Below are 13,240 nucleotides of genomic sequence, written 5' to 3' on the forward strand. Positions count from 1 at the left end.
GAGCCACAGTAACAACAAATGAGACGCTCGGGCGAGCACCGAGCAGTAGTGAGCATGTTCGCTCATCACTAAAGGAGACCCAACTTGGAGACCAAACATTTCCAATAATTATGGGCAGACACCACAAAAGTTGCATCAATTTCCATTTATTTATTTTATTCACTTACAGTACAGACCAAAAGTTTGGACACGCCTTCTCATTTAAAGATTTTTCTGTATTTTCATGACTATGGAACTTGTACATTCACACTGAAGGCATCAAAACTATGAATTTACACATGTGGAATTATATACTTAACCAAAAAGTGTGAAACAACTGAAAATATGTCTTATATTCTAGGTTCTTCAAAGTAGCCACCTTTTGCTTTGATGACTGCTTTTCACACTCTTGGCATTCTCTTCATGAGCTTCAAGAGGTAGTCACCGGAAATGGTTTTCATTTCACAGGTGTGCCCTGTCAGGTTTAATAAGTGGGATTTCTTGCCTTATAAATGGGGTTGGGACAATCAGTTGTGTTGTGCAGAAGTTTATCCGAGTCACCAGCCTCAGAAATCGCAGGTTAACAGCAGCTCAGATTAGAGACCAGGTCAATGCCACACAGAGTTCTAGCAGCAGACACATCTCTTCAACAACTGTTAAGAGGAGACTTTGTGCAGCAGGCCTTCATGGTAAAATAGCTGCTAGGAAACCACTGCTAAGGACAGGCAACAAGCAGAAGAGACTTGCTTGGGCTAAAGAACACAAGGAATGGACATTAGACCAGTGGAAATCTGTGCTTTGGTCTGATGAGTCCAAATTTGAGATCTTTGGTTCCAACCACCGTGTCTTTGTGCGACGCAGAAAAGGTGAACAGATGGACTCTACATGCCTGGTTCCCACCGTGAAGCATGGAGGAGGAGGTGTGATGGTTATGGGGTGCTTTCCTGGTGACACTGTTGGCATTTATTCAAAATTGAAGGCATACTGAACCAGCATGGCTACCACAGCATTTTGGAGCGGCATGCTATTCCATCCGGTTACGTTTAGTTGGACCATCATTTATTTTTCAACAGGACAATGACCCCAAACACACCTCCAGGCTGTGTAAGGGCTATTTGACCAAGAACGAGAGTGATGGGGTGCTACGCCAGATGACCTGGTCTCCACAGTCACCAGACCTGACCCCAATTGAGATGGTTTGGGGTGAGCTGGACCGCAAAATGAAGGCAAAAGGGCCAGCAAGTGCTAAGCATCTCTGGGAACTCCTTCAAGATTGTTGGAAGACCATTTCCAGTGACTACCTCTTGAAGCACATCAAGAGAATGCCAAGAGTTAGCAAAGAAGTCATCAAAGCAAAAGGTGGCTACTTTGAAGAACCTAGAATATAAGATATTTTCAGTTGTTTCACACTTTTTTGTTAAATATATAATTCCACATGTGTTAATTCATAGTTTTGATGCCTTTAGTGTGAATGTACAATTTCCATAGTCAAGAAAAACCGAAAAATCTTTAAATGAGAAGGTGTGTCCAAACCTTTGGTCTGTACTGTATATAGCACCAATAATTCCACAGTGCTTAACAGACATTATCAATTTCCCCATAGTAGAAATAGTATAATGGAGCTCTGAAACCCCTTCCACTACAGGCAACCCATCAAATGGAGACCCAACTTGCAGTCTCCACATTTCCAAAAATTTTTAGTAACATCATCAGCACTTGCAACAACAGTCACAGAAGCCATGACAAAGGTGTCACAGACTGCAATTACACAAGATCAATGCAGCACACTAAAAATGACACCATCTAGTGTTCCCGATCTGCGACTGGGGTGCAAAAGTCCTTGGAGATCTATGACTTGTATATCTTGATGAAAGTTAGGCAGTCTACACTTTCAGGGGACAGCCAGATGCGCTTATCAATGAACACACCAGCAGAACTGAATACACGTTCTGAGAGAACACTGGCTGCCGACCATGACAAAACTTCAAAGGCGTGACAGGCGAGTTGAGAGCACTCTTCCATTTTTCTAGGCCAAAATTTAAAAGGGTCCAAACCCCCCTGATGGCATTGTTATTGAACTCGAGATACTCCTGCATCATCTTCTCCAGTCATTCACTACGTGTCAAACTTGTACTCTATTGTGCAGGTGCACGGTCTAGTCTAAAAAAAAAGGAGTGAAACGACTTCCAGATTTTTTTTTTTACATTAATTTTACTCATATAGTGCCATTAATTCCACATCACTTTACAGATATTAGTGGCACTGTCCCTATTGGGGCTCCCAATCTAAATTTCCTATCAGAATGTCTTTGGAGTGTGGGAAGAAAAATGAGTACCTGGAAGAAACCCAAACAAACACGAGGAGAACATACAAACTCCTTGCAGATGTTGTCCTGGGTGGATTTGGGACGCAGGACCCCAGCGCTGCAAGGCTGGTAACGTTTTTTTATTGAATATTCAACATTCCTGGGATTGGAAGTATATAACTGTGATGTACACTATGTGCCTCACTGCTGTCTTGGGGAAAACCAATCTCAAGATTGTCTTCAAGCATGTTTTGATACTCCAGCATGGGCATGTTTCTTTCCAGGGGAAGAAGCATCTGGCAAAATGTACTCTTGTACTGTGGATCAAACAGAGTGGCAATCCAGTAGTCAGCACTATTTTGAATCCTAACAATACGGGCAACAATCATGTTGCAGATAGTGCTACAAGAAGGCAATCATGGGTCGGTTCCTTTCATGAGGTCAAAGGCCATAGTGTGTTGATGTTGGGATAATACTCAAGCTTGCTTCCTCCATCCCCTCCTGTCAACCAGGGACAACAGAAAAGGGATCATTATTAGTGTTGAGCGACCATGTTGGTTTGTGGGCATTACAGTGATTGGCTGGCCACACAGCGTCACCTCGAGTATTTAAAACCGGGCGCCGCCATCCTGGACACAGTCGCTTCGGATCAGACAGTGCAGGAAGAGTGCTGCTGAGCTAGGGAGAGATTTATACTGCGAAATAGGTAGTGTAGGGTCTCTAAAGCCTGCAAAATCAAACAAACAGTCCTTCTGAGCACTAGTATCCATCCCAGATATCAGGCAGGCAGGCAGGCTGTATAGGAGACGCAGTGGTTATATCAACAATAACTGCATTACAGTACTGTGTGCTGCTTCTCAAATTGCCAGACTTAGCCCCAGGTCTCAGGAACAAGTGAAAATAGTTTTTTTTTCAACTAAATCCTCTTTTTTTTCTCTTTTCCCTCAGTCAGACTGTACAAATACCCGTCTTATTAACCTTTTGGTATCCCCCCCCCCCCCCCGCAACAAAAAAAAATTGATTGTGTCTATGAGTGTTCAGTCACAAATATATCCTTTTAAGAGTCTGGTTTAGGCCAGATAACTAGAACGGTTTTGCAGTTCCACAGTTCAATTCTCTGTATTATCCAATTTTTTGCCTTCTTTGCATAAAAAAAACAGTTTGAGTGTCTCGCTGACTGTTCAGACACAAATATATATGTTTAAAAGATTCTGGTGTAGGCCAGAGAACTAGAACTGTAGTTTTCCTCTTCCACGGTTCTAATCTCCTTTTTGTTACCCTTTTGCCATTGATAGTGCGAGTGTAAGCTATTTTACTTCATTTACAATGGGCAAGGTGCTTGGCAAGGGACGTGGAACTGGACATTCTGGTGATGGTGCGTGCAGAGGACTGGGCCGTGGCCAAGGTGAAAATATGCCACAACCAACAGCCACATCTTCTCGCTCCCAGTTCTTGACCTAATTACTGGGGAAGCACACAAATACACCACTATTGCGAACTGATCAGTGTGAACAGGTTATTAATTGGATAGCAGATAATACTTCCAGTCACCTGGGCACCACCACCTCCAGTCTACCTTCCACACAGTCAAGTGTTAGTAGCCATGAGTCTCGACTGCATACTCCTCCTCACCCTGATGCTCCTTCCTCCCACCATGCCGAGTGTCATCAGACAGCAACTGATCCCACAGTTGGACACTCTGAAGAGCTGTTCACTGGTCCATTTCCATATTTGGGCTCCTTGCCTGCTCCGCTTGAAGTGGTGGAAGAGGAGATCCCATGTAGTGATGGCCAAATATTTGAACAGCCACGGCCACAGGAAGGCGACGCTGGCAATTTGTCACAAGAGGTGGACGATGACGAGACACAATTGCCATGAAGTGAGGAGGAGGACCGTGGTGCGGAGGTGGAAGAGGAGGAGGTGGTGGATGATCTAGTAACTGACCCAATGTGGCAGGAGGATACGCAGAGCGAGGCCAGCAGCACACAGGGGGAGGGAGGAAGATTACCCCAACAGGCAGGAAGAAGAAGTGTGGTGGCCGCAGACAGAAGGCGGGCAACCGTTCCCCTTAACACCAACACGAGGGATGTTGCCAGTACAACCAGTAGGTCTATCAGAGTCTGGAATTTTTTTAAAGACTCTGCTGATGACCCCAAAAAGGCCATTTGTAGCACCTGCCAGGCCAGCATCAGCAGGGGTGACAAAACTACCAGCCTGACCACCACCAGCATGATCAGGCACATGTCAGCAAAGCACCTGCCTTTGTGGGGCGAACCCCAGGGTCCATGACCAGTGTCAGCGGGTGTCACCACTGCTTCTTCCGCTGTTGTGCGTGTAAGAGAACCCCCTGTTGTGCGTGCAAGGCAATCCCCTGTCCATACTGCATTCAAAGATGCCCCCTCCTCTCAGTCTTCACTTGTTATGGCAGCTTCTCAATAAACAGCATCAACGTCCACGTCCCACCGCTCCATTCAATTGTCCATATCCCAGACCTATGAACGAAAGCTCAAATTCGCAGCCAACGCCCCAAAGGCCACAGTCCTAAATTCGCACATTTCATGACTGCTTGCATTGGAAATGCTGCCTTTTAGGCTGGTGAAAACTGAATCCTTCCGCAACCTTATGGCGGTGGTCGGCCCTTGGTACTCGGTCCCCAGCCGACACTATTTTGCCCGGAGTGCCATCCCCGCACTACACAAGCACATGTCCCAAAATATCTGCCATGCCCTCAACAGCGCAGTTACTGGGAGAGTCCACCTGACAATGGACACGTGGACAAGTGCTTGTGGCCAGTGACGGTACATCTCCCTGATGGCACACTGGGTAAACATAGTGGAAGCCGGGATCCAGTCGGACCTTGGGATGGAACACATCCTCCCATCACTGAGGGTTGCGGGCCCTATGTCAGTCAGAGTTGCCCCCACAGTGTACAGCTCCTGCGCATCATCCTCCTCCTCCTCATGTTCAGCCTCCATCTCAGATATCACCACATCAGTTACAAGCTGGAAGCACTGCAGTACTGCCTCAGCCAAGCGGCAACAGGCTGTGCTGAAACTCATAAGCTTAGGTGATAAACCTCACACTGCTTGTGAGTTGTGGACAGCTGTGAAAGAGCAGGCAGATCTGTGGCTGAGACCGCTGAACCTACATCCAGGCATGGTCGTGTGTGATAATGGCCGTAACCTGGTGGTGGCTCTGAGGCGAGGAGAGATCACACACTTACCATGCCTGGCTCATTTGCTTAACCTCGTGGTTCAGCGGTTTCTTAAATCGTACCTCGAGTTGCCAGATCTACTTGTCAAAGTACGCCGCCTGTGAGCTCATTTTAGGAAGTTGGCTACAGCTTCCGCCTCCCTTGCTGTGTTGCAGCAGCGTTTCCAGCTTCCGGAACACCGACTGGTGTGTGATTTCCCGACACGTTGGAACTCTACCCTCCACATGTTGCAAAGGATTTGTGAGCAGAAGAGAACAGCTGTGGAGTACCAGCTGCAACAAAGCCGCCGATATTCCGGTCAGAGTCCACACATAAGACTTCAGGAGTGGACCTGGATGTCTGACATATGTACCATCCTGACAGACTTTGAGGAGTCCACCAAGATGGTGAGTGGCGATGAAGCCATCATTAGCGTCAGCATCCCACTTGTCTGTCTTTTGCAACGCTCTCTGCAGAGAATTAAAGAGGAGGCATTGCAGCCAGAGTATGATGAGATGAATCAAGAAGCCTTAGCGGTCGATTACACACAGCCCAGCCTCATCTCATCCCAACATGCATTGGGGGACAATGAGGGAGAGGAGGAGGAAGAACAGGAGCTGGTTTCATGTGCTGTAGACGGTAGTACCTGTACAACTGTCATACAGTCGGTTCAGCGTGGGTGGCCTGAGGACAGGGGGAGGAGGAGGAGGAGGAGGAGGAGAGCATGGTCATTCGTCATCTTGGTGAGGACACGGAAGTCTTGCCCGTTACCAGTCTGGCACGCATGGCTGACTTTATGTTATGCTGCCTTAACCGTGACCCTCTCATTGTCAAAATGTTGGATGACAGTCATTACTGGTTGGTGACACTTTTACACCCCCGCTACAAGGAGAACTTTCACTCTCTTATTCCTGAGGTGGAGAGATCTACAAAAATGGGGCAGTACCAGAAGGCCCTTGCTGCAGAACTGTTAAAAAAATTCCCATCTGAACACGCTACTGTCAGAGGTCACAGTTCGTTGCCCAACCAAGGCATACAGGCGAGAGAGACGCAACTCCAATCCAGCAGAGGCAGGGGAACACTGTCAATGTTCTGGGAGAGTTTTCTGAGACCCGCCCAGCTTACAGGCCCTGAGGAGCGGGGTACTCTCACAAGGAGTGGAAAGTTTCAAAAGATCGTGAGGGAGTACCTTGCCGACCGTACTAGCATCCTCCGTGATTGCTCTGTGCCTTTTAATTAGTGGGTATCCAAGCTGGACACTTGGAATGAACTCGCTCTGTATGCCTTGGAGGTCCTGGCCTGCCCTGCCGCTAGCATGTTATCGCAGCGTGTTTTTAGTGCCACTGGTGGAATTATAACTGATAAGCGCACTCGCCTGTCAACTGACAATGCTGACAAGCTGACCCTTATCAAAATGAACAAGGGCTGGATTGAGCCAGACTTCTCATCACCACCAAATGACAGCAGAGTAATATAAAGTGAAATCCACTGTGTTATTTCGGGAGGTGTATTCTCATGCTCCGCTTCACACCCACACATGGGTATACGCTTCCTCATTTCAGCTGTTTTTTGCTCTTCTCCTTACCCTCAGCCTCCACCACCACTATACCACCAGGGTGACTGTGGCCCGTGTTTCCAGCATTGCAAGTTCCTCTGTCCTAATTTTTGGCAGATTTTGCTTGGAAGGCATAGGCAAAGAATATGGGAGACCCACTCCCCAATAAAGGGAATAATGTTTTTAATATGCAGTACTGCATGGCTCCGGTAAGGGGAATTAAAATCGTCTTGTTAAGCTACTGTGACCTCCACGTCTCTTCCAAGGGTCATTGATAATGTATTTTTATTCCACTGGGAAACCACCACGTCTCTTCCAAGGGGCATTGATATTGTCTTTTTATTCCACTGTGACCTCCATGTCTCTTCCAAGGGGCATTAAAACCACCTTGTTAAGCTACTGTGACCTCCACGTCTCTTCCAAGGGGCATTAAAACCATCTTGTTAAACCACTCTGAACTCCACGTCTCTTCCAAGGGGCATTAAAACCATCTTGTTAAGCTACTGTGACCTCCACGTCTCTTCCAAGGGGCATTAAAACCGTCTTGTTAAACCACTCTGAACTCCACAGCTCTTCCAAGGGGCTTTGAAATGTTGTTTTTAATTACCTCTAACCTCCACGAGTCTTCCAACGGGCATTGCATTTCCTCCTAATTTTAGTCAGCTTTGCTTTTCAATGCATAGGTGAACACTAAGGGAGCCCCACTCCCCAGTAATGGTTAGAAGGTTTTTAGTACACTGCAATCCACGTCTGTTTCAAGGGGCATTGCAGTTCGTCATAATTTTTGGAAAGCCTTCCATTCACTGCTTAGGCCAACAGTGTACAGGAGACCCAGTTGCTATAAATGGAAAAAACTGTTTAGTTAAGGCCCTCTGACCTCCATGTCACTTCCAAGGGGCATTGGAGTGCCTCGAAATTTTTGGTAGGCATTGCACTCACTGTATGCCCTATAACTGAGTAGCTGAACCACTCATTTTGGTACAGAAGCATATTCTACAAGACATGTGTGGTTGACTCGCCTGATATTGATGTGAATGGTCCCTGTTTCTCCTGCTCTTTCTCCTTTTCCACTGCCTCATCCATCATTCATCACCTGAAGCTTTGTTTTAACGAGAGTCATAGAACTGGGATAGTAGCAGGAAAACATCTGGAAATCCTCGGAGGAGGTAGGATATGCGCCAAAACGCTGACCACCTCAGGCCTAGCCGCTACTACATGCATGCGCTTGCACTCCATGGAACAGAAAGCTAAGGAGATGAATGGCCTCAGGATCATGAATAATTTACTCATTGTGTAGGAGGCCGACCACTGCTGCTGTCTACCTTCTGAACTTTGTGTTGAAGCCTGATTGACCCAGGACCCGCAATCCTCTATGTCTGGAGGAGGTGTTGCATCTCAGTGTCCAACTGTGTCCCGGCTTCCACACTATTAACCCAGTGTGAAGGCGTCAGTGAGGTGGACCATCCCTGGCCACATTCACTTGTCCACGTGTTTGTGGTTAGGCTGTCCATCCCACTAAATGCACTGGGGAGGGCACAGGTAATGTTTTGGTATGTGCGCTTGTGTATAAGGCGCACTGGGATAAATAGGGGCGGCTGGGGACCGTTTATGGAAACCCGGCTGCCCCCAGGCGGCTGGGAGCCGAGAGTGGACACCCGGACACCCGGCTGGGGTCTGAGTATGGATACCAGACCGCCGACACAGCCATGACGTGGTTGCCAGATTCCGCCTCCACATGCCTAAAAGACCCAATTTCAAGTGCAAGTAAGCAGTATTGTATTGCAGCCTGGGGGTGGGTGGGTGGCAGGCTGCATACTTGCGCTTGCATTGCAAGGAATGGGGGAGGTACAATTGAACACTGCCATGGGACAAGGACTTGCACGGGCATAGTTGCAAGTCTGCATCTTCTGATGCGGCAAGAATCACTTCTGATGGGCACACTTTTAGGCAGTGACCTGGGTGTCAGAGATGCTTCCAGGGGTCTTCCCCACGCTGTTCCCATGTCTTTTCAACACTGTATGCATGTGTCACACAGCACATGGCCAGATAAGGTTGTAAAATGTTAAAATGACATTTCCCGGTGAATGCATTTGTCACGGTTGAAAGCAATACAAAAGTGCAAAAACGCATAAAAAATGCTACTTGTGAACATAGCCCAAGGTGTGGGGGAGTATTTTTGTTTTTGGTTATTTATTTTACCTTATACACAAGTCTTTACCCTGGAAAGGATGTTCCTTAACATATTTCACAGGAAAGCAGTTTCAGTTTCGTTTTTGAACGTTTTATTGTGAGCCTGTAAAAGTGGCTTAATACCTCTGACCACGTTGTTGACAGCAGTAACCTGGGGGTCAGAAATGCTTCCTGGGGCGATCCCCATGCTGTCCCCATGTAATTTGAGCACTGTCACTATCGTTTTGGGCACTTTTTAGGCTTTCTACAAACTGCCGGGGATGCCGCCGCAAAAATGCTCGGGTCTCCCATAGACTAATGTGGCCCCCTGAGGGTTCAGTCACGTGGAGACCAGGAGGCCGTATGGCGTAACAGAGCAGGTAGGAGAGAATCCCCAGTCCTGGGCGCTGCCAGCGCCGACCTGCTCCTGGGCCTCTTTCCCCAGCCCTCGCCATATGCTGCCGTACCCTGGCTGGAACAGTTGTGCAGCCCGGAACCTCCACCCCCGGGCACAGAACCAGAGGATCCCCCACCTAGTGCCTTCTCGGAACCTCCACCTCCGGGCGCTGCACCGGAGGACCTCCTATATATTGCCCATCCGGAACCTCGATTCCCGGTGGCTGAAGCTGCCGGCCTACTGCTGGGAGCCCTCCTGCCACCTCCACCTCCTGGCACCAGAGTGGATATACGGAGCACCGGTCTTTGATTGGTCCGCCCGGTTTGAGGACCAGCAGCCGTGCCCGCTCCTCCCAATACCAGCGGGGTTCTCACAAGAGAGCGAGGCCGCCGCTCTGCAGAGGTAAGAGTTCTGCAGGCGGGAGCTCCGGCAACTGGAGAGAGAACGGCGTGCCCGGCAAGCACACTGTGAGTGCCTGGAGGCCCGAGACAAAGGTGCAATTCCTCCAGGCGGAGTCAGCCCACCAAAGCCCCCGCGAGGAAGGCCTCATAGTCAAGTTCAACCTGAAGGCTGGGTGGGGCTTTATCAGAAGTCCCGATTTTGCAAGGGACTTATTTGTGAACCGGCGGGATGTGGAGCCCGAACTGGAGGAAGGCCATCCCGACCGGAACCTGTATCCGGGAGACCGTGTCACGTGTCAGTGAGGACACACCCCTGCAGGAAGTCCCTCGTGACCCGGCTGGGTCAGGGAAGAATGAAGAGTACCCCAGGTGGGGTCCCCACTATTGAGCCAGAAAGTGGGACTGAACATTGTTTATAAAGTTGCCCGTAAGAGTATAGTTGAAAATAATGTTTTGCCTTACAGTGTGTGTTCCTATCATTACCCGTCAGGGTATACAGGCTGGGGACTGTGAACAGCCGGATGTTGATGTTGTAAATAGTTCAACACTTCTTAAAGTGCACCCTGTTGGTTTTATTTCCACAATCATGACCTCAGAAGAAAAACCCATTTGGCGTGGTGGAAGACGTGGTCCATCACCAGGATCACCTATGCCCTGCAGCCACGCCCAGGGCCTATGTTGAGGGTTTGCGGACGGGTCCCTCATGCTACTACTTGTTGCACCAGTTAGTAAAGTAAAAAGGACACTCGGGTACAGCATGAACTGTAACCTGTTACAAGACATGTTTATGGAAAATGTTTTATAATGTTCTGAAAAATGTAACCTGCAACGTTCAAGTGATGTTCCTCCCATAAAGGGAAAATAGTTTTTGTAATCTTATATGCTAATGCATTCAAAATTTGCATGTGATGTATACCATGTTTTGCTTTGTTCCAGCCCGTGGACGTGCTGTGTTTTTCCGGGGGGGAATGTGGCGCCCCTGAGGGTTCAGTCGCCACAGAGGTACTGCACCTCACCCCGAGGTGTGGTGTCTCCCTTCTCTCAGGTAAGGTGGGAGTGCTCCTTCCTGGCCAGATGACGATCTGATCCTGACCTTTCCTCTCTCCCCTCTCTCCCCCCTTTTGGCTTCCCTATGCAATTGGCCGGTAAGCGGAATCCTCATTGGGTACTATTAATCAAACACACTTTGTGGATAATATACATACTAGTGGTCCGCTTGGCGCGCTATATTTATACTAGGGCTTACACTTTGTGCTTGCCTCTTGGGGTGTTATGACCTGTGTATACACTATATTTTACCCTGTATTGTAATGAATAATGTATATTTTGATACTATCTTGACTTTGTGGACAAGATTTTATAATTTATTTAATAAAGAAATCTGTTTTATGCCATTATACTCCTTTTCTCCTGTCATATATATATATATATATATATATATATATATATATATATATATATATATATATGACACAATGCATTGACTGGTTGTCTGTCAACCCCTTTTTGAAGGATGAAGGCAGTTTTTTGTGTGTTAAGGAGGGAGTGCTGCACGGAACCCCAAACACCTGCATCTAACACTAAACTGCTCCAGGCCGGCTGGAGGGGCAACATGCAGAGCGCAGCTGCTGAGCCCTGACCCTGGCTGGAGTGGGGGGGAACCCAAAAGTAGGGGGAACCAGTAGTGGGTGTGGGTGGAGGAAGTAGTTAGAGGAAGCACTATCGTAAGAGATATAAATAGGGAAGCCAGGAGGCTAGATTAGTCGGTCAGTAGTTGAGTTTAGACTGTGAGAGCAGTTCAGAAGAACAGCTCAGGACAGTTCAGAAGAACAGTCCGGGGGCAGAGTCTCATTAGGAGCTCTGCTCCACAAGGAGGGCCAAGTCAGGAGGCCCAGGAGGGGAGCAGGGAGTAGGCTCCGATCTAAGAGAGGATCCCAGGGGGTACTGCGCATGCAGGATGGCACCAGTACGCCCCGCATCTGTCAGAAGACAGAGGGATCGTTGCTGCGTTCTAATCCCCAGGAGGGTCAAGTTGGTCCCAGATCCAACGTACAGGAAGCACTTCAGAGCACCCGAATGGGATTCAGAGTAGGCAGCGCAGTGTAGGAGGGAGAAGGACCTAGTGTAAAGACGGTCAAAGTAGGAACACGAGAACGTGAGGTTCTGCCAGGTATTCCCAAGCTGCCTGAGGAAGGACTGAACCCCTGCCCGGTGAACACAGCACGACACGGGAGGCCTTCACCTTTACAGTGCACTTGTGGACTGCCTTAATAACCGTGAGTAAAATCTTGGATGACTGCCTCCCATCCATCCTTTCACCGGCGCCATTGTTCCCCCTGCACTACAACGCCCAGCGCAACCCACGCTCTCACACGCTACCCTGAGGCCCGCTCCACCTGTGGGGAGCCATTCCATCACAAGCTGCCCTAACATCTGCCTCAGAGGACTGTTGCAGCGCTGGTGATCCTCACCAGACACCACAGGTGGCGTCACGAAAAATCCCAAAACACCATATAGAAATATTCCCCCCTTTTGCACTGACCGCCCTGGGTCACAGACCGGACCAGCCACCGTGATATCCCCAGCAAGCTGCCATAGGCCCGCCTGCTGAGTATCCCACGGCCCTGGGGGCGCGTCACTAACATTGGGCTCATTGCTCGGGTCGAGCACCCGAATATCACGATGAGCTTGTCCCGAGCTTCGAGCACCCGAGCATTTTAGTGCTCGATCAACACTAATCATTATCCTCTTCATCTCGCATCAATAAACTCTTCATCCGCATCCTACTCCATTTGATCCTCGCCTCCTGCACCTTCACTAACAGTTTGTCTAGTACCATGAGCCCCCCCATCACTGTAATCCACCCTTCCATGGCAACCGCCTGTGTGACGACAGTCCTGTACTTAGAGATATTTTTAGCCCTTCTGCATCCTCCTCTGCTTCCTTCTCTTACCCTGCGACCAGCACCTCCTCCTGCAGATTATTTAAAGTGTGTCCCTGAATGTAGATGACCGGAATAGTGATGCTGATTATGGCATTGTCAGCGCTAACCATCTTAGTAGCCATTTCTAAAATGTGCAGAAGGCTGCAGGGGTCCTTCATCTGTGTCCACTCTGCAAGTGTGATTTCCACCACGTCTATACTGCATTTGCCCAGGCTATGCAACATGTGATACTGCGTCAGGGTTCGTTGATGCTGCCACAGTTGCTGCAACATATGAAAAGTTGAATTATACCATGTT

Source organism: Phyllobates terribilis, unplaced genomic scaffold (assembly GCF_046119375.1).
Source record: "Phyllobates terribilis strain yellow unplaced genomic scaffold, ASM4611937v1 Scaffold_2__4_contigs__length_985480577, whole genome shotgun sequence".
Classification (NCBI taxonomy): Eukaryota; Metazoa; Chordata; class Amphibia; order Anura; family Dendrobatidae; genus Phyllobates; species Phyllobates terribilis.